Source organism: Halichoerus grypus, chromosome 13 (genome assembly GCF_964656455.1).
Source record: "Halichoerus grypus chromosome 13, mHalGry1.hap1.1, whole genome shotgun sequence".
NCBI classification, from domain to species: Eukaryota; Metazoa; Chordata; class Mammalia; order Carnivora; family Phocidae; genus Halichoerus; species Halichoerus grypus.
Window position 1 is genome coordinate 73,429,363 of NC_135724.1, and position 20,545 is coordinate 73,449,907.

General features: G+C 53.1%; 1 protein-coding gene across 1 annotated transcript in view; it reads left to right on the forward strand.

Annotated features, from left to right (window-relative positions):
- Positions 1-20,545, forward strand: part of AP1B1 (adaptor related protein complex 1 subunit beta 1) — an 88,811-nt gene that overhangs the window by 6,464 nt on the left and 61,802 nt on the right. The window contains exon 2 of the mRNA XM_078060803.1: positions 3,742-4,135. The gene's annotated coding sequence lies outside the window, so the exon portion shown is untranslated. The remainder of the gene's footprint in view (positions 1-3,741; positions 4,136-20,545) is intronic.

The following is a 20,545-nucleotide window of genomic DNA, read 5'->3' on the forward strand; positions in this document are numbered from 1 at the left end:
CGTGCAGTTTTGCATAAGCCTCCTCCTCCTAGTGTCCACCCACAGGTTAACCCCCAGGGGACTGGCCCACAGCTGATGAAATCCTGCCGCAGGCCTGCCTGCCTGCCCACTTGTCTGTGCCCTGGGGTGGCACCAGGTGGGAAGCTGAATTCTGCAGCAAAGGTCATGGGCTGGTGGGTGGATTTACTGATCCACCCTATCAGCCCCGCTCCAGTTCCCTTTGTGGGTAATCATGAATGAATGATTTGGGGCTGTGATTCCTGAGAGTAGGAGTGAGGTGATTCATTGGTCTTTCCTAAGGGACCAGTTCTAGCAATTAGGTGAGGTTTGCTGTGTTACACATGCTCTAGGGCTGTCATATTCTTGTTACCTAGAGCAAGAGGCTAAGCAACCATAGGAATGAGGGCTCTCAGCCAAGGAGGGGAGGAGGTGCCTTTGATTTTACCCCGACCCTTCTTATCCCTGTAACCCTATGATGTAGATAGATACTGTTACTATCTCCACTTCATGGTCTGGGAATTGGAGGCTCAGAGGTTGAGTGACTTGCCCCAGGATACACAGCTAGAAAGTGGTGGAGCTGGGATTGGAACTCAGGTCTAATGGATTCCATTGCAGCAGGTATACTGAACTATAGGATTGTTCTACCACCTTTCACATTCATGGGAAGGCTCAACTAGGTTCCATAGGACCACTGCTTTAGAAATGGACCCAACACTTTCCCAGTTACATCACAGCCAGTTGGGGCTTTGCTCTGGGGGTTCCTTCTGTCACCATGGTGGAAGCAAGGGGTGTTGAGAACTGGCATTGTGTCTGGGGGAGGAGGCTTTCCAGGCAGTATAGTCAGGAAGTGAAAATGACAGCCAACTCAGCTTTCTCGATGACCTGACCTGAGGAGACACTGATAAGTAGAAAGTAGCCATGGAGCCATGATTGATCTTGAGTAATCCAGAAACCAATTTTGGCAACCTCCGTGTGGTGAGCACCTGCCTGCCGTGCTGACCACCTACATATGTGGTGTCTGCAACAACTCTGCTAGATCTGCAGGGTATCTTCTAGCACAGAGTAGGACATCTAGGTCAGAGAAAGAAAGTGACCTGCCAAGGTCACAGAGCAAGGTAGTGGAGGGGCTGTGGCTCACACCTAGGCCTCCTGCACTTCCAGTTTCCACAATGGTTCTCAGGGGGAAAAAAAGGTTTCAGTGATGTTTTATTTCTTTATTCCAGAGGAGAAAGCAGTACGTAGAATAATTTTAGAAAGTTATATGTCAGTGAGTTTAAATTGGGGGTGTTGGGGCTTGAGGGGAGAACTATCAGTTGGATAAAAGGTCATTCCTGGGGCACCTGGGTGGCTCAGTCGGTTAAATGTCTGCCTTCAACTCAGGTCATGATCCCAGGGTCCTGGGATTGAGCCCCGAATCGGGCTCCCTGGTTGGTGGGGATCCTGCTTCTCCCTCTCCCTCTACCTGCCACTCCCCCTGCTTGTGCTCTCCGCCGCCCCCCATCAAATAAATAAATAAAATCTTTTTTTTTTTAAAAAAAGGTCATTCCTGATGGTCAGTGTTGGCAGGTAAATGAGGCATTTCTGGGCTTTAAAAGAGGCTCCTGCAAGTGTGCATGGCCCTGGGCTTGGTGGACATGAAGCTTGCCTTACTTGGGGGCAGCCGCACCCTGGCCTGTCGCTCTGCAGTCAGGCTGCGTGAAGACACAAGGGACCACCCAATAGCAGCAAATGCCAGCAGGGAGGAGACATGCCAGGAAAGTTTCTGAAACGTCTTCCTCAGTCCTGAGCCAGACGCCTACCATAGACAGAACTGCCAGGCACCTGTAATAGACAGGAGCCCAGACTGGACCTGGACTGGGGACTCAGTCACACATACCAGGGTGCCTGACTGCTTTCTGGCTTCTGGGGAAGTTAGTGGTGCAAGATGGAGGAGACGGAGCTGACCTTGAGGTCTTTGCTGTCTTAGGGGGAGTTAGTGGAGCTAATGTGCTTTTTATTAAAATTTTAGAAATAATTCTGCCTCAGTGCTGGTCACCAATGCATATTCCCAGGTCCACCCAGATCCTCAAGCCAGAATCTCTGGTGGAGGGGCCTGGGGAGGTGCATTCTGAGCCAGTGTCCCTAGAGCAGCACTACCTTCAAATCTGTTCTCAGCCAATCCTCCAAGTTCATTGATTGAGCTCCTGCTCTTGCCTTTTACACACATTCTCTCATTTAGGTGTCACATCCATTCTAAGAAGCTCTGGTAAGAAAATCAAGGCCCAGAGACGTTAAAGCACTCACCAGGCACAAAATTTCGCAGCCTGGCTCTAGAAAGCCACCCTGTCCCACCTTCCTGTCTTTGTTCATGACTGGATCTCTCCCAGGAATGCCTTCGTCCTTCTCCATGTGCCTTGTGCCCTGCACATTACTTAAGTGTATGTCCTGGGTCCTAGATGATGGCACGTGCTGGGGTCCATGGTGCCTGTGCCTTCTGACCTGTGGGTGAAGGGAATGGTCTTTGCACCTGAGGCTCAGGATGTGTGCAATGGGCGAACCAACTGTGGGGACATAAACACGCGAGGCACAGATAGAAGGACACAAGAATGTGCCCTGCTGGTGGCTTTGGAGGGGGCAGGACTGGATAGAATGGAAAGAGAGAACTCTTATGCCCTCCCCTGCCCACATCTCTCTCTCCCCAAATCTCTTCCACCTTCCAGGGCTGCCTCCATGAAATTCTTGATTCTGCCATACTCTCTTTCACCCTGAGCTTCTTGTCTGAAACCCTTTCCCTCACTCCAATATTCACTCTCCCCCCCTCCTTCACATAACTCCTTCCTATCCTTCAGCTACTTCATGTTACTCACTCCTTCAGGTACTTTCCCTAACCCCCAAAGTTAGCTGATTCCTTTAGGCTCCCACAGCCCCTCTGTCTTTCTGACATTCTAGCCCTAACTCTATTCTAAAGTGCTATTTATTTGTTCCTAATGGATCTGTGAGCTCCAACAAGGGCAAGAGCCATCTCTTATTCAATGTTGCTTCCCTAAGATCTGGTACCAGAGTGTTAGCTCAGTGAAATTTGTTGTATGAATAAATGCCAATTGGTGGTGACTTCCTATGATTTCTACTCCACCTTATGCATCTAATTATAATCCATCTTAGGGCGCCTGGGCGGCTCCGTCGGTTGAGCATCTGCCTTTGGCTCAGGTCATGATCTCAGGGTCCTGGGATCGCGTCGGGCTCCCTGCTCATCAGGGAGTCTGCTTCTCCCTCTCCCTCTGTGTGCTCATGCTCTCTCTCTCAAACAAATAAATCTTTGAAAAAAAAAAATCCATCTTGGATTGCGTTTCACAAGCCAGAATCCAAGGAAGCCAGGCTAAAGGGCCTCAGAGAAAGGAGGAGGAAACTGAGGCCCAAGTGGTCAGTGGCAGGTCCGACTCCCAGCCAGTCGTTTCACTGCAGCTGCCAGCTGCCTTGTTTCTGGTTCTGCGGTTGGAGGTCCTTGAGGGCAGGAACCAAGTCTTGGACATTATTTCCTGGCTTGGCAGGGCACTTTGTCTCTTATCACAAACATTGCCATTTACCGGGTGCTTACAAGGTGTCAAGCCCTTATATGTATTTTTCCCACAGTTTGCAACTCTCACAATATACACAGGGAAGGAAGGTACAATTATCCCCATTTAGAGATGAACAAACTGAGGCAAGGTGAGTAACTGCATATTTATCCATGTGTCTTCTAGTTCCTTTCATAAATTTATCCAGGTTCCACTGAAGGCTCACCAAACTTGTCATCAAACCCATTTTCCGGAGCAAGACACCAAGGCCCCAGGACTACAGAGCCATTTCCTGTGCCTCCAGAATGCTTGGCCCGCAATCCGACTTGAACAAATCGCGCTGGCAACAGCGTCCCCTGCAGGCGGCGATGGCCACGCCTGCGTCACGTTCAGCCCCGCCCCTCGGCGCCGGAAACGTCCGAACAGCCTCCGAAGGTTATCGAGCGCTCCTCCAAAGGTCCGGGCTCCGAGAAACCGGGCGCACAGCGTTCAGCCCGGACCCGACTTCCCGGCAGCCTTAGTCGCCGCGGCATCGGGTCAGAGGCATCCCCGGGGACCGCGGGAAGGTGGAGGCGGCCTTCGCTGCCGTCGTCTCCTTCGTCGTGAGTAAAGCTCAGACTAGACGCCGCGGGGCATCCGGGAGGGCCCGACGCCCACCCGGGAGCGGAGGAGGCGGGGCTCTGGGAGGGGCTCCTGCGGCAGAGGCTCTTCCCTGGGGGACAGTGCCGCAAGCGAGGACTCCGTGCATCAAGCCCTGGGCATGTGTCTGTGCGTCTTTGAGCAGCAACCTCCCCCTCCTTAGACCTCAGTTTCTGCACCTGTAAAATGGGGGCTCGCGACACTTCCGTAACTGCAAAAACCGGGATTTCGTCCAGCATTTTCAGAATTCCCCTCCCGCAGGCAAGCATGAGAAATCAGAGCTGGGTCAGGCTCTCCCGTGTGGACGTGCAGAGCTCTGGGCTCTCCTTCCCTTGCTGCGTTAGTAGTCCTGAGACTGGAGAGTCCTAGCGGTTGGGGACTAGCCCCTTCCTGGTGGACCAGGCGCCCCGCAGCCTAGGATGTGACAAAGATGAGACATGGCCATGCCAATAACAAGTAACAGTGCTAGCTCAGATTTATTGAGCACTTACTGTGTGCCTGGCTTTACATGAAGCCCAACACATGTGTTATTTCCAGCTCACCACAGCCCCGTCTGGTAGGTACTGTTTTTGCCGTCCCCAGTTGACTGAGGAGGTGTTTGAGGCCCAGAATCACAGAATAGTAACCAGTCTAAGGTTTCCCAGCTAAGAAGTGGATGAAGCAGCAGTCCACAGCCTTACCCACTACACTGGAGAAATGTTTGACCTAGAAGACAGAATGGCAGACAGGGAAAATGACAACGGCCTACCAGTATTAATAATATATACCCTGAATTGAGCACTAAATATGTGTTGGGTGCTGGTCTAAGGGCCAACATCCTTTATACTGCTGACAGTGACCCTACACTATAGGTTTTGTTATTTCTACTTCACAGATGAGGCTCAGAGAGGTCACCTCATATGTCTCAGGTTGCACTGCTACTAAAAAACTGGGTTCATCAGTGGTGCATTCTGCCTGCCTGTATATCGCTCTTAGGAAGACCCCACTCTTTTTTTTTTTTTTAAGATTGAATTATTTATTTGACAGAGAGAGACACAGCGAGACAGGGAACACAAGCAGGGGGAGCGGGAGAGGGAGAAGCAGGCTTCCCGCTGAGCAGGGAGCCCATTACGGGGCTCGGATCCCAGGATCCTGGGATCATGACCTGCGCCGAAGGCAGATGCTTAACGACTGACCCCACTCTTTAAAAAAAAAAAAAAAAGGAAGACCTGACTCTTCTCTGTGTCTCAGTTTTCCCCTTCTGTAAAATGGGAGGCTTGGGCCAGAGGACCCTGAACATTGTTTCCTGGGCTCACATTCTTTGATTTTTAGGTAGCATTGACCTGATGTCTGGAGTCCTGGGTTTGTTCCCAATTATCTGTGACTTGGGAATGCCTTGGCCAAGTCCCCTGTATCTCTGAGCCTCAATTTACCCCCTTCATAAAATGTAGAGACTAGACCATCCTAATTGCAATGGCACCCTCTGGCTTTAATTTTTTTTTTTTTTTAAAGATTTTATCTATTTATTTGACAGAGAGAGACACAGAGAGAGAGGGAACACAGCAGGGGGAGTGGGAGAGGGAGAAGCAGGCTTCCCGCGGAGCAGGGAGCCCGATGCGGGGCTGGATCCCAGGACCCTGGGATCATGACCTGAGCCGAAGGCAGACGCTTAACGCCTGAGCCACCCAGGCGCCCCTGGCTTTAATATTTTCTGACTGCAGAGGAAGAGACAAGTTGAGGTTCAGCAAACCTTACATCCCCTGAGAATTTCTAGTGAATGTGAATCTGCCCTCTCACCCAGAACATCCCTGGTGGTAGGCTTCCAAGAACAGATACTCTACATGGGTGAAGGGGAGCAGCACTCTCCAGAAGATCAGCAGTAACTGCTGGGGGAGGCTTACTCCTCCAGTGGTTCAGAGCTCACCGCTCAGGTCAGACCAACCCAAGGCTGAATGCTGGCCCTCCCACTTCCCAGCGGGGCACCTCGAGCAGTCGACCTCTCCCATCTGTGCCTCAGTTTCTACATCTGTAAAATGGGGTGCTAATAATACCAGCTTCGTTTGAGATCTGGTGGAAAACATATGCAAAAAACCTAACACCATTTCTGGCCTAGAAACCCCTCAATAGACACAACTGTTACTGATTATGTCTGCAGCACCATTCTGGGGACTAGGAGAGTTCCTGAGCTTTGGACGCTGCCACCCTCTACCCCCTGGCACCAAGGTGTTGCTGGGAATGAGGGAGGAGAAGCAGGGTCCTGCTGAGTCAGCAGGGGACCCAGATAAGAGAAACAGGCAGCCCCCACCCCTGAGGTGGCTGGCGTAGGCTGTCATGCCTGTTGGTGGCTGAAGTAGCATTAACGGGCATTCCTGCACGTCCCTGGCTGGCGGCAGCCCCTGGGGTGGCACAGAGGCCATCTGAGGACAGAAGAGGCAGAGGAATTGTGTCAGGACCACTGTATCGTGTGCCAGGGGCTGCAGCAACGTGCAGGCTCGTGGTTCCAGATGAGACAGCTGAAGCGCGTGCCGTGCCTCAGGCTTTTATGAAGCGCATTCACACCTGTAGTGTCCCCAGGACAGGGCAGGGTGACATAGGACAGGATTTCCCACCTGCAGCACAGAGACGCTCTTCCTGGGTGCCTGTGGGTGAGCTGCCGGGGGCCAGGAGCCACCAGGGCTGTGTGAGTGATTCTCCAAGAGGTGCGAGAGCCCCAAAATGTCAGAAGTTCTAGGGTTAGGGGTCAGAAGAACCCTGATGCTAGTAGATGGCTTCCCGTGACTGGGCCGGTAGCTGAACCGCCCACCCCCACCCCTCAGACTCCCTCCCTTCCTTCCCTTCTTTCATTGTTCAGTCAACACACATTTCTTGAGGCTTGTTGCAGGCCCAGGCCTGCACTCAGGAATCCCAGCTCCTCTTACCGTGAACAAATAAGGAGCCAGTTTTATAAGGGCTGCTAGAAGGGCAAGTCCAGCGGCTGTGGGAGTCACAAATTGGGGCTCCTGACCCAGCGTGTGTTTGGGGGGCAAGTTGGGGAGACAGGAGGGGAGTCCTGGTTCAGTGTCTGTAGCCTTGGGCAGATCACTAGCCTTTCTAAGCCTCGGTTTCCCCTCTTTCCCATAGGCCTGATGGCGCCACTTTCAGGACGTGAAAGGGGGGTGATTTTCCAGGCCTTGGCCACCTCTTGAGACACTGTGAGATCAGACTCAGTTTTGCTGGGTACAGACGCGAGGTTGGATGCTTCTCCACTTAGAGAAGGGCGGGGAGATGGGATGTTCCCTCTGTCTGCCCCCTGGTGGGGCTGGCTTCATGTGTCCACTGATCTTGAGTACTGAGTGCAGCTTGCACTTAAGGCACTGGGAAGAGGCTAGAGCAGGGCCTGCAAGAGACAGAGCCCTGCTGGCCTGGACCTCAGAGCCTGGGAGGAGGGGCACACAAGCGTCTCCAGGCTGGGATGGAGCAGGGCGTCATGTTGTCATTCTGGGCCTCTGTTATCTGTGAAATGGGGAAAAAATAGTGTCCCCCGGGGTGGGGCTGGACTGAGGCTCACAGTGACTGGCCCAGCATCTACACGTAATACATGGGAACCATTACTATTATTGTTGCTTTCGTTAATATCAGGATCATCAAGTGCCTTTTGTCACCTCATCTCAGCTATCTTGTCACACAGTGAATGGTGTCAGGGCTCCATCTCCCCTGTCCTCTTCCCAGACCATCAACTCCCCCCTGCCTGCCCCCCAGGGCAGGGCCTGGCTGCCCCTTCCCGGCGCTGCCCTTTATAGACCCAGGCCTGGGGCCTGAAGAAGCTTCTCCTCTGGCGGCCCCAAACCCCCCTTCTTGCCCCCTTTCTCTAGGACCCTTTCTCTGGGCCTGTGGGTCTGGCCGAGCAGAGAACTGAAGCCCTGCTCCTGACCTCTCCTCCCGCCTAGCTGCTGGGTAAGGTCACCGGGCCACCCCCCAGGAGGCCCTTCTGGGCATTCTGCTCTCACTGCGGCTGGAGCTGGATCTAGAGCAGGCTGAGTCCGACTCAGCATCTCCTCCCACATCCCTCCCTCTGCGGAGCTGTGAGCTGGGCTGCGGACTCAGCCAGGGCCGCAGCAGCGTCTGCAGCATCCCTGTTGCTGTGGTGGGCAGAGGGCACAGATAGAGGGGCGTGCTTTCCCCTGATGGGTGCTAGTCCCCGCTCTGGACCCGCAGGACCGCCTTTCAGCTCCCTCCGAGCTCTTTCCACCAAAACTGCCTGCCAACCACTCCTTCTCCCTTTTTTCCTGGTTCCCATTTGCAGACAGCGTGCCCCACCTGCTGGGCTTCCCTGGGCACCTGGGATACTGGGGCACGTTGCGTATTGAGAGGAAGGACAAGGTCCCACCACAGCCCTACCGTGAATGGGCTGAGCAGCTCAGAGTGGCTTACGGCATCTCTCTTGCTCTCAGTTCCCCCTTTTGTACAGTGTGAATGACCTTGACGGTGTCAACACTGCCATCCATCCTTCTGATTTCTCTTAATCTCCCCCCGACCGTGAATCTTTCACCTTGGAATTGGGTCTCCTGTGTGTCTGAACAGGGGCCTCAGCAACCAGGCCAGGCAAACAAGAGAGAGCTAAGATAGGCTGGGTGATGGGGGTAGTGGAGAAGCCCAGCTCTGGAGCCTGCGACTCCCCTTTCCCCCCAGGCCAGTCCTCACCTCCCTGAACCTCGGTCTCTTCATCCGTAAGATCGGGAGAGTCAGACCTGAGTGTTTGGAGGTGGACCCCTGTGTCAGACAGAGCACTAGCAGGTGGCCATCAACAGGGAGGGGTCTCCTTCCCCTTTGAGGTCTAGCCTAGCCCCCCAAGCCTGGGGCTCTCAAGTTGAGGTCCCTGCAGACAGAGTCAGAGATGGGGGATGAACTAGCACAAGGCATTTTGTGGCCGAGATGGTTCCCTGGGGGGGGGGGGGGGGGGGAGCATTTCTCCTTCCAGGCCGTCTGTGTGATCCCAGCTCAGTGGTGAGCAGAAGGTGGGGAGGCCAGAGCAGGCTCCAGCCCTTGGGATCGGCATGGTGGGGGCATGGGGCTGTCGGAGAGCTTGGCGCCCTGTTTGCTCACTTTTTCATCCACTCAGCACACACTGAGTCAGCATCATCTCCCTGAAGGCCACGGCATGCCTGGGCCTGTGGAGGACAGAACAGAACCGGGCTGTGTGCCAGGCCCTGTTCTAAGCACCTTATGTGAATTAACTCCCTTTTATCCTCACAACGACAGCGTGGGATAAGCACTGTGTGCCTCATTCGGCACAGAGAAGCTAAGTAATTGCCCAAGTTACACAGCAGATAAGTGGTCGACCTGGTGTCTGAAACCAGGCAGTCCTCTCTGGTCAGTGACAAGAGCCTCCCCTCCCCTTCCCACTGCCCTCACTGGGGCTGGCTTCACGTCCTGCTCGTTCTGGAACAACCCACTGGGTCTCCCACCTCTAGCCCTTGTTCTTACTGCTACCCCTGCCTGCAGGGCGTTTTCTGACCCTCTTTCTCCTCTGACTGACCAACCTCTGGTCATTTCTCAGTGCTCAGCTGTGGGTAACACCTCTTCCAGGAAGGCTTCCTTGGTGCCCTTTCCACCCCAGGCTGGGTTAGGTTCCTCAGCTGGCCTCTCTTAGCTCCCTCTCCCCCCATCCACCACTTCTCTCTCTTGTTGCAAGCATCTATTAATGTAGCTGCCTCCCACCGGACTGTGAGCCCCTTGCCCTCACCTTGGCATCACCCCTCCCATGCCTGCCACCATATGTGGTACAGAGATCACTGGGAAATGTTGAATGACTAAATCTTGATTGTTAATAATCTTGTGAATAGCGGGCAAGTTCTAGTATCTCTGTTTCACAGAGGAAGAAGCCGAGGCACAGAGAGATGACATGATCTGCTCAAGTCGCAGACCTAATATGGCATTTGCTGGAATGGCCTCAGTCTTCAGGAAGCAATCTTGGGAGGTGTCAGGGACTGTGACAGTAGCCCTTGCTTAGGATCTGACAGACAGATGGTCAATAATAACAACGGTATTAATAATAATAGAAATCCCATTTTAAGAGCTTTTACTGTGTCTCAGGCCCCATGCTAAGCACTTTGTGTGAATACTTTCATTTATACCTTACTCTTTCCCTATGAACTAAGCGCTATGATTAACTCTATTTTATAGCTGGGGAAATAGAAGCTCAGAGAGGTTAAGTGACTTGCTCAAGGTCACACAGCAATGATTCACCAAACCAGAGCTTAAACTTTCTAAATGATTCATTAATGGTTTAAAAATCCAGAGGCCCAAAGGGTAGACAGTGAAAAGTCTCCCTTCCCCTCTTCTCTCCCCAGGTACCCAGCCCCTCCCTGGAGGCAACTAGGGTGATTCTCAAGTGTCCTTCAGAGCAGGTTTGTGTGTTACCAGACAAACCTGGGCTTGTGTTATTCAGAGCCAGGCTTAAACCCACACCTGTGAGATGCCCTGTTACCGCTGAGGCCCAGGGCTTGACACAGAGTGCCCACCATGCCCTGGCAGAGATTTGGGGTCACCAAAAGCCTCTGTCCTCTGCCCCAGGCCCCTCTCCCCACCGCCATTGTGCCTCTTCAGCAGTTGGCTGAGGGCCTGCCTGGCTCTTCTCAGGCTGCAGCAGAGCCTGGGCGTTGGTCCAGGGCCCTGCCCAGCGATGGGGGAAGGACTGCGGCAGGCCCTGGGGGACCCCTTCAGCCCAGTCTGACACTCATTTTATGATCCCTCGAGGAGGCAGCCCCACATGGAGGAACAGCCCAGGCAAAGGCAGGGAGGCCAGAGTGAGCACAGGGGGTACGTGGGTGCCATGGTCTTTGTGCACAAGGAGACTTGGGTCTGAGTCCCAGCTCCACCCCTTTCTGCTGTGGAACCCGATGGGCCTCCTTAAGGAGCCTCTGTTTTCTCCGGATACTTGAGGATTAAGAGATAAAGCACCTGAAGTTGCCCCGGGAATGTAGTAGGCCCCCGCTAGGTTGGTCATTGGCTTGTTTTAATTATGAAGGCCTCTGCTCTGAGCTTTTCCAAACTTCCATCTGACCCCTGGAAGTCAGGGATGCAAGACCCTCAGCCCTTCCTTCCTTCCCACATGCAGAAGGAACTGATGTGAATAAACATTAGGTTGTATTATTGTTGTTGGCATTATTATTACTCTTACTTGGTGCCCAGTTCTGTGATGTCCTTGGGTATGTAGACCCCAAAGACCCCCACCCCTTCCCCACTCTCCGGGTGACACTGAGGGGGAGCCCCCTGGCAGGAGTTCACTCTGTTGGGGGTCAGAGCATCAGGGGACGCGTGCGCTGGTTTGAAGACTGGGAGGAAGGCGGCTAACAGGAAGCTGGCTGGGGTTCCAGACTGAGCACAGGGCTGGGAATCGGGTGTCTTGGTCAGTAGCCATGCCTGCCTGAGCTCCAGTTTCCGCTGTGGAATGGGGGTCATCTGTCCTCTCCCATTAATATCATGGGATTTGGGATGCTCAGGCAGGGGAATACATGAGAGAATATTTGCCACCTGCAAAGTGAAGGTCACAAGCAGGCAGCCCACAGGCTGATGTGGCCTGTGGACCAGCTTCGCTTGGCCCCTCCCCCCACCCAAGGGTATTAAAAAAATTTCATTTGGAGGGGCGCCTGGGTGGCTCAGTCGTTAAGCGTCTGCCTTCAGCTCAGGTCATGATCTGGGGATCCTGGGGTTGAGCCCCTCATCAGGCTCCCTGCTCAGTGGGGAGTCTGCTTCTCCCTCTCCCTCTGCCGCTCCCCCTGCTTGTGCTCTCTCTCTCTTCCTCTCTCTCTCTCTCTCAAATAAATGAAAAAAATCTTAAAAGAAAAAAAGAATAAAGAGGATTTGAATTAATTGCCATATCAGTCAGAAAAACAGAGCCCACTTTAGAGGAGTCAATAAGGACAATTTTGAAAGACCAAACAGGAGGCAGTAGAGGGGTGGTTACCCAAATTTGTGGCCTGGACCCATGGAGGATGGGCTGGCTGGAGGGCACTGAAGCTTTGGAGGAGACCCTGGCATGCACGGAAAGATGGGAAATAGCCTGACCTCTTCCTGCCTGCCAGTCTTTCTTCAGTCTGAGTCCCAGCTTGGGTCTGAGTCCCAGACTCATTGGCTGAACCTAACTAGAATCAGTTGGCAGAGGAGCTTGGGAAATGTAGTTCACAGGGTTGAGCCCCTGGGATGCCAAGCAAAGCAGAGGAAGGGCAGGGAATGGGTCTAAGATCACATAGCAAATGACTGGTACACTTGTCAACATTTAACAGCTGGGTGATTTAACATAAAAATCTGGATTCATAGCTTTTCCTGAAACACACTTGGGCCCCCTGTCCTGGCAATGACCTTGAAGACTGGGAAAGGAAAGGAAGACAGGGCATGGGGGTCGGTGAGGCCCACCTCTGTCTAGTCGTGCTGGGGCACTGGCCTTGGGCAGCCCTGCTGAGGAGTCCTGAGAAGCCTACAGGGTCTCCAGTACAGGAATAGAGAAGAAGCCATGAGGACCCTGAGCCAGGTAACAGAGCAGGCAGGGTTGGGGGCTGCTGGCGGGGCTGGATTGGCCTCTAGAAAGAGCACATTGGGTTTCCAGGACCATGGGGAACCTTCCTGTACTAGCTCTTGGAGACTCTCTGGTCCTGTGGAGGTTTTGTTTGTTTGCTTTTTGTTTTATTTTTCTTTCTGAGGCTGTCAGGCCCTGTGTTCAGACCAGATCTTCCAGGAAAGCCCAACATGTAAACTCATGGCAGAACTATTCTAGAGGCGGTGGTTGGTTGGCCTGGAGTTTTCCCCTGAAAATCCCTGAGGGGATACTCAGGAAGGGTCTCAGACCTGTCCAAGGTCGCACATGGCATTTGAGGAGAACTGTACTTAAGCCACAGGCCTCTTGGCTCCCAGGAAGCTGAGAACACTTGTTCTGGAGTCAGTTGGACTGGGGGGCAAATCCTGGCCGTAGCTCAGTGACCTCAGACAAAAGGGATCCAGTACCTCCCTCACAGGATGTTGGGAGGGGCACAGGGGCTTATGCTTGTCAGGGGCCCACACAGTGCCTGGGAGCGGGGTCGTCGTGGTTACCAAGGAGCCAGTCCCAGGCCTGTAATGACGGACCCCCGGGCTGCCCTGTAACCCCCAAGATGGGGAGAACTCCCCAGCTTCCCTCTTCCTCTCTTCCTGCTCCCTCCCAGGCCACACAGCCAGCAGGAATTTGTCCTCTGCAGGGATGTGCAGGGAGAAAGTCTCCTTTTTTGATGAAACAGCGATGAGGTGATGTCTGGGTTTTTTATATCCCCATTGCTGAACTGGAGCCAGACACAAAAGTCCAGGACAGATTCCATTAGCCACATTTGTCCTAGAGGCTCCTGGCCCTGTGGGGACTTTCCAGGGGTCCAGGGTGAGACCCAACAGCTGGGAAGACATTGGCCAGGGCCAATGGAAGGAGGTATAAGATGTGGCACCTCCATTGGGGACCCAGGCAGGGTCTTAAGAGTCTTAAGAGTCTGCCTCACTCAAGAGTCTTTCCTTTAAAAAAAAAGAGGAGAGAGAGAGAGAAAAAGACATGGTTACATTTTTCTTCTTGCCAATGTAAGAAGTCCTCTGAGGTGTAGGAGTTACTACTAACCCCATTTTTGAGAATAAAGCGAGGCCTAAATAAGTGAATTAATTACCTTGCTCAGAGGAACCCAGTGGTTAAGTGTCAAGTCATGGTCTTAATCCTGTTGATCTCTTATCACTCAGACTTCCAAAACCTGAGTTCTTTTTTTTTTTTTTAAGATTTTATTTATTTATTTGACAGAGAGAGAGAGACAGTGAGAGAGGGAACACAAGCAGGGGGAGTGGGAGAGGGAGAAGCAGATTCTGCACTGAACAGGGAGCCCGACGCAGGGCTTGATCCCAGGACCCTGGAACCATGACCCAAGCCAAAGGCAGACGCTTAACGACTGAGCCACCCAGGCGTCCCAAAAAACCTGAGTTCTCATTATCATTCTTGCTCAACAAAAGGATCAAGGGTCTGGAGAATTTGAGATTGTTGGCGATAATATTATAGGATTATATTTTAGATGGGGAAAAAAAGCCCTCAAAGTAGCATGCATTTGTTAAAAAAATATTCAGTTATAAAAATGTCTGAAGTAGACAGTGAAAGCTCCCATAATCCTACTCTCCAGAAATAAGCTCTGGAACCATTTATGATATATATTCTTCCAGATCCTTTTATGCATTTACAAGTAAATGTTAATTTTTATGGTTTTTTTAAAAAGATTTTTTTTTTAAAGATTTTATTTATTTATTCGACAGAGAGAGAGATAGCGAGATCAAGAACACAAGCAGGGGGAGAGGGAGAGGGAGAAGCAGGCTTCCTGCCGAGCTGGGAGCCCGATGTGGGACTCGATCCCAGGACCCTGGGATCATGACCTGAGCTGAAGGCAGACGCTTAACAGCTGAGCCACGCAGGCACCCAAAAAAGATTTTATTTTTAAGTAATGTCTATACCCAACGTGGGACTCAAACTCACAACCCCGAGATCAGGAGTCACACGCTCACCAACTGAGCCAGCTGGGCGCCCCTGATATTTAGGTTTAAAGAAGGTTATACATTCTGTTTTGCAGCTTGCTTTTTGCAAGTAACAGTAGCTCCTGAAATGCAGACATTCCCAATCAGGCAGGTGTGGGGCGGATCTGGTGGGGGAAGCGATTGGTAGCTAAAGTTTTGTGCAAAATTGTGTGTTGCGGGGGTGAGTGCTGTTGAGGGACAGTGGTTATGAGCGTCATCAGGATTTTTAAAAAGACTCAGACCCAAGCCCCTTGTTTTTCCAGTGGACAGAGCGAGGCTGACAGGGGAAGGGCAGGGAGTGGGGAGCCCAGCCCCTCGGGATGGCCTTGAAGGGGAGCAGCGAGGATGCTGCAGTTGCTTGGTCCTGGGCATCCTGCCCTGGCCCCGAGAGGAACAGCGTTCTGCATGCGGAGCCAGAAGGAGGGTGAGGGAGTCAGCCTTGCTGAGCTACCAGGCAGGGCTTCTGCATTCCCTGCGGGGAGAAGATTTACGGCCACCAGGAGCTTGAGGTTACAGAGAAAGAGCTTGGTGCAGCACTTGGGGAGAATGCTGCCCACCGTGCCTGCTGTGGGCTGGCTTCCGGTCAGGCCTGGCTCCTCCAGGCTCAGGAAAGCCCTCCAGGGCGCAGGCCTAGAGTGTGGGGATGGGGTGGGGTTGGAGGGCGCTGTTGGGATCAGACCCTCCTCCTCCCCACCCCTCCCCAGCTGGTGTTGGGCCCCCAACCTGGAGAGAGGACACTGAGCACAGGGCCTAGCCAGATTCTTGTTACCGTGCTAGTGACAAGAAGTTACTAGAGAAGGGGCAAAGGACAGGCAGGATGACATGAGGAATCGGGTAGGAGGTCCAGGTGGTTGGAGCTCAGAGCGGAAGGGTGAGGGAGGAGAAGGCAGAGGCTAGGAGCTTCATGCCGTGTGGAGAGCTGGACCAGGGAAGTTTCTGAGAAGGGTTCAGGCAGGGGCTGACCATGTCTCAGATGCAATATTTGAAGGCTCCGTCTGACTCGAGGCTGGATCGGGGGAAGCTGGGGATGGGATGGTGGGGAGGAGGCCACTGCCAGAGGCCACGTGCCACACCGGGTGGAGTGTAAACAGGGCTGGACCACCGAGCCGGCCAGGGGGCTCACACCTGTGGCTTCCTGCCCCACGTCCTGCCCCAGCTGGGCCGACAGAAGTTCAGCACCAAGGTTTCATGCCAGCACCCTCACGACCAGCTGAGCATCACGCCTGCACCTCCAGACCCACCTCTAGCTCCCAGGTGGCTCAGGACGGCGGGCATTCATAGGGTGGGTCATCATAACAGGCTGTGCTCACTTCTCTCCACGGTGTCTCCACATTGGCTCCTGGAGGCCGGGACTGTTACTCTCCCTGGTTTACAGAAGAAGAAACAGGCTTGGGATGGGTTGAGAACTTTGCCCAAGGTCCCAGAGCTGCAGAGTGGTGGCAGACAGAACCAGGACCCAGATCCAGGGTTCCCAGTGCCATTGAGAGCCCCGGAGTCCCCCGCATCCAGAGACCAAACCTGGCCCTGCATCGTTTATTCTTTCACTTGATTGATTGATTGATTGATTCATTCGTTCATTCATTCACTCACATTCTCATGAGCCCCACTGTGTGCCCGGCTCTGTCAGGCACTGAGGGGCAGCAAGCGCCCCACTCCCAGGTGCTACCCTGTTTGCAAAGAACAGCAACTTTTGTAGAAACCAGGTAGTAGGGACCCAGGAGACCAGGAACACTGCCAGTTCTATCTCTTGATGGCATCTACCAGACACAGATACCAGCAATGTCATCTTCGAGAACCGTGTCTGCTTGGTACCCAGGCAGATGAGCTAGGTGGGGGCAAGGGAATCAGCCAGCTCGGGGGTTATGAGGTAAGGGATCAGGCAGGAAGCCAGCTTGGGGGGCAGTGAAGCGACATCTTCCAAAGGGCAGCCCATGGGAGGTTATGAGGTATTCCATTATCTAGCAGGTGAGCCTTGCAGAGGAGGCTCAGAGAGTTCGGTGAGGAGCAGATGGGAAGCTCCTGGGGGCAGAGGCTGGCTGTGGGCCTGCCGGGATGGGGTGGCAGAAGGCTGCTGGCCAGGTGGGCAGAAATGCTTGTGCAGCCCCCACCGGGGGCAGCCCCGTCTGGCTCGAGAGCGGAGCCAGGCAGCTTTCTGGGCGACTGGCAAGCCTGCTGTGCGGCTGGGACGACCTGAGCCTGTCATGAAATCCGAGTCCTCAACCCAGACAGCATTTCATCTCCTGCTTCAGCAGGGATTTACCCAGAGGGTGGAGAGCTGGTGCTGTGGGACCAAGTGGACTGTGGTTCACATCCCAGCCACAGATAATAAGGCATTTATTTTTTTTTAATAAGTTATTTTTTTTTAAGATTTTATTTATTTATTTGACAGAGAGAGGCACAGCGAGAGAGGGAACACAAGCAGGGGGAGTGGGAGAGGGAGAAGCAGGCTTCCCGCGGAGCAGGGAGCCCAATGCGGGGCTCGATCCCAGGACCCTGGGATCATGACCTGAGCCGAAGGCAGACGCTTAATGACTGAGCCACCCAGGTGCCCCAATAAGGCATTTAATATGGAACAATGATGGATGTGCTGTGCTCCCTGCATGCCGGGCATTTGGCATTACTGCTTTTGGTCTTCATGGCAGCCCTGTGGAGCGGGCATCAGAGGAAACAGGCACAGAGAGGGTGAGTGACTTGTCCAGGGTCACACAGCCAGAAACAGTGGAACCTGAGCTGGGCTCTTACCAGCTGTATTATCTCTCTCCTAGCCCAACTCTTTTGCAGCTGTATGAGCCTCTGTGTTTTCACCTATGAAATGGGGGTGACAGTCGCACCTACACCATGTAGATAAAGGGAGACAGTCAAATTAAATGAGTTTTGTGTGGAGTCTAGCACATAATGAGTTCTTGGCAAATGGTACGGTTATCATCTTTGCCACCATCATCACCATTATTACTGGTGGGCTGAAAGCCACCTGAATGATCATCTGATCCAGCCTCCTCATTGTATAGATGGGGAAACTGAGGTCTGAATAGGGGGCGGTGGATCACACAGTTGGTGAGCAGGGAAGGAGTATCAGAAATCCTCATGAGTTGGGCGCCTGGGTGGCTCAGTTAAGTGTCTGCCTTCAGTTCAGGTCAGGCTCCCGGGGTCCTGGGATCTGGAATCGAGCCCCTTGTTGGGCTCCCTGCTCAGCGGGGAGTCTGCTTCTCTCTCACCCTCTGCCCCCTCCCCGCCCCACTCTGCTCTCTCTCAAATAAGTAAAATCTTTAAAAAAAAAAAATCCTCATGAGTCTGAGGCCTGCCACCTTCCAGCCTCCCCACCCTGCATGATGATAGCCTCAGGCCTTTCCATGAGTTTAGCCCCAATGGGGATCCCAAGGGGCACTAACCCAGCTTTGTACCCCCAGCTACCCAAGGTGGATCAGATGAGCTACAGCACCAAGAATTCCTATACATGTCGCTGACTGCCTTGCACAGGGAATGTGCCCTGCTCAACCTTGGAGAACCCCACTCCTCTACCCTGGATTCTTCCTCTACGTCACAGCCTAGGGATATCACTGCCTCCCGGGACATGGCTTGAGAGCCCCCTGGTGGCCATCTAGGGCTGAAGCTGCAGAGTCTAAGTATCATGGAAGTCCAGCTCAGCCCCAGCTGGGAGCCCGGCTCCCATGTGCCTCTTTACCCAACTGAGTTCTAAAGCAGTGTCCCAACCTGGATACTGAGGTCCAAACTCTGCTCCTGGGGAGCACAGGACTCCATCCTGGTGGAGGGTGTTAATACCCACCCACGGACTCCCATCACCCGTTGTGATGCCTGAGAAGCCATGTGCACCAGACCACAATCCTCAATAAAAACCCCAGGCCCCCGGCAAAGATGAGACTCACTCTTCTTTCCTTCCTGAGTCTCGCGGACGCTTTGTTATCTACCCTCTCGCTCTGTCTTTAATAAACTCTGCTCTCACTTCTTGGCTCGCATTTGATTTCTGTCCTGCACGAAGCCAGGGACCCTCTTGGCTGGTCCTGCGGGGACGCCCCCCTCTCCTGGCCCCCAGGTCCTTGGACCTAGCCAGTCGGCATCAGCCTCATGCCAGCAAAGTGAGCCAGCCCACACCTCAGCAGCTGTAATGCTGGCCTCGTTAGTGAGACTGTGCACAAAGTCACCTCCTGCCTCCCTCCCCAAAGGATCTGAGGTAACTCTTAGTAATTTCTAGGATAAAAATAATAAAAACAGCAAGCAAACAGAAATTGAAGTAGAGGACTAGTAATCACATAGGAAGAAGAATCTAGAAAGAAGGTTGGGACAGGGATGCCGTGGGGCTGCCTTTGTATCAATTACATAGGAAGGGAAGCATGGCAGTTAGTGTCACTTGGGGGCCCTCTAGTGGGCATAGGCGGAAATGATACTTAATTTGTGCAACGTTCATTGATTACGCACCACTGTGGGGGGAGGGTGGGGAAGGACCTGTCGGGAGATTGTGTGTGTCAGAAGGAGGAAAGGACTTTTTGAAGGGCACACAGCGCCAGCAGCAGGTCCTCGGTCATTTCGCGACACCACAAGAACTCCCAACCTTCTTCTGATTGGATGAAACCCCGTGAGGCAGGTATGGGTGGGGGAAGGGGAAAGCATGGGCCCTACCGTCACCAGCCTCCACTCCCAGCTCAGTCCATTGGTGCCTTGTGAAAGTAGGAAAGTTCCTCGTCTTCTCTAGACCTCAGAGTGCTCACCTATAAAGTGAGGATAATTGTAGCCCCCACCTCTTGAGAATGGTGAAGGTGACATGAAGGGATGGACGTCAAGGGCACATGATGGTGCTTGGCCCATAATTGAGTACAGGGTTCACAAGGAGGAGAAACTGAGGCTAAAAGAGGTAGACAGGCCCGCCCCACATCAGCCAGCTCAATAGGGCAGGTTGGAAAGTGAATAGGACTTGAAGAAAAGTTTTTAAAACACCCTTGTCCAACCAGGAGGTGATGTTGTTAGCAATGGTGTATTTGTTGGGAGAAGTCAGTTCTCTATCCAGGCGGGCTTGACCATCATAGGCTCTGTGCCACCCTCCTGAAGCAAGGGGCTCCTCCTGGGCCTGGGGTCTCAGAGGACCGGGTGAGATGCGCAAGACCCAGGTGTGACTGTTCTAGCCACAGCTGTCAGGATTTGATGAGTGGGACTCAGGCAGAGTGACCAGCTGGCTTCGGTGGTGGGGGTGGAGAGGGAAGCCCCTGAGAGGCTCCCCCTCCCCTGCTCTGGCTCCCACCTCTGCAAACCATAAGTATCCAGTCTTTGACATTAAGCTGTGCCTTAATATAGTAGTACTATATTTTTAGCTCTCCTGCCAGGCAGAGCTGTGAGTGAGGAGACCCAGGCCCACAGGGAAGTGTGCCTACTGGCCTGTTTTCTCAGTTTTACCTGGGGACAGTCATGGAAACTCAAACTGTTGGGAAGAGTCCAGTGACTTAATACGTGGAAGAGCCTACCACAATGCCTGGTTCATGGCAATTATTGATAGTAGCCATATCATCCTTCACAGCTTGGGCTGAATGTCACCACCTCCAGGAAGCCTTCCCTGCCTTTCCCAGGGCGAGTTTGCTGCTCAAGTCTCCTGTGCCTCCCTGGTCCTTCTGGGCTGTGTTATAATTGCCCCTTTGTTTGTCTCTCTCCCACACTCACCAGTAGCCCAAGGAGAGCTTGTGCTAGCCCTTGTTCATGTATCCCCCTTATGGCTGGCTCAGGTAGGAGTGATGAATAGATTTTAGGTGAATGAGTGGGACTTATAAGGGGCTCTAGGACCAGGCCCTTAACTCTGACACTCATACACTGTTTGACTTAAGCTCTTAAGAGTTACATTCCCTCCCACCCCC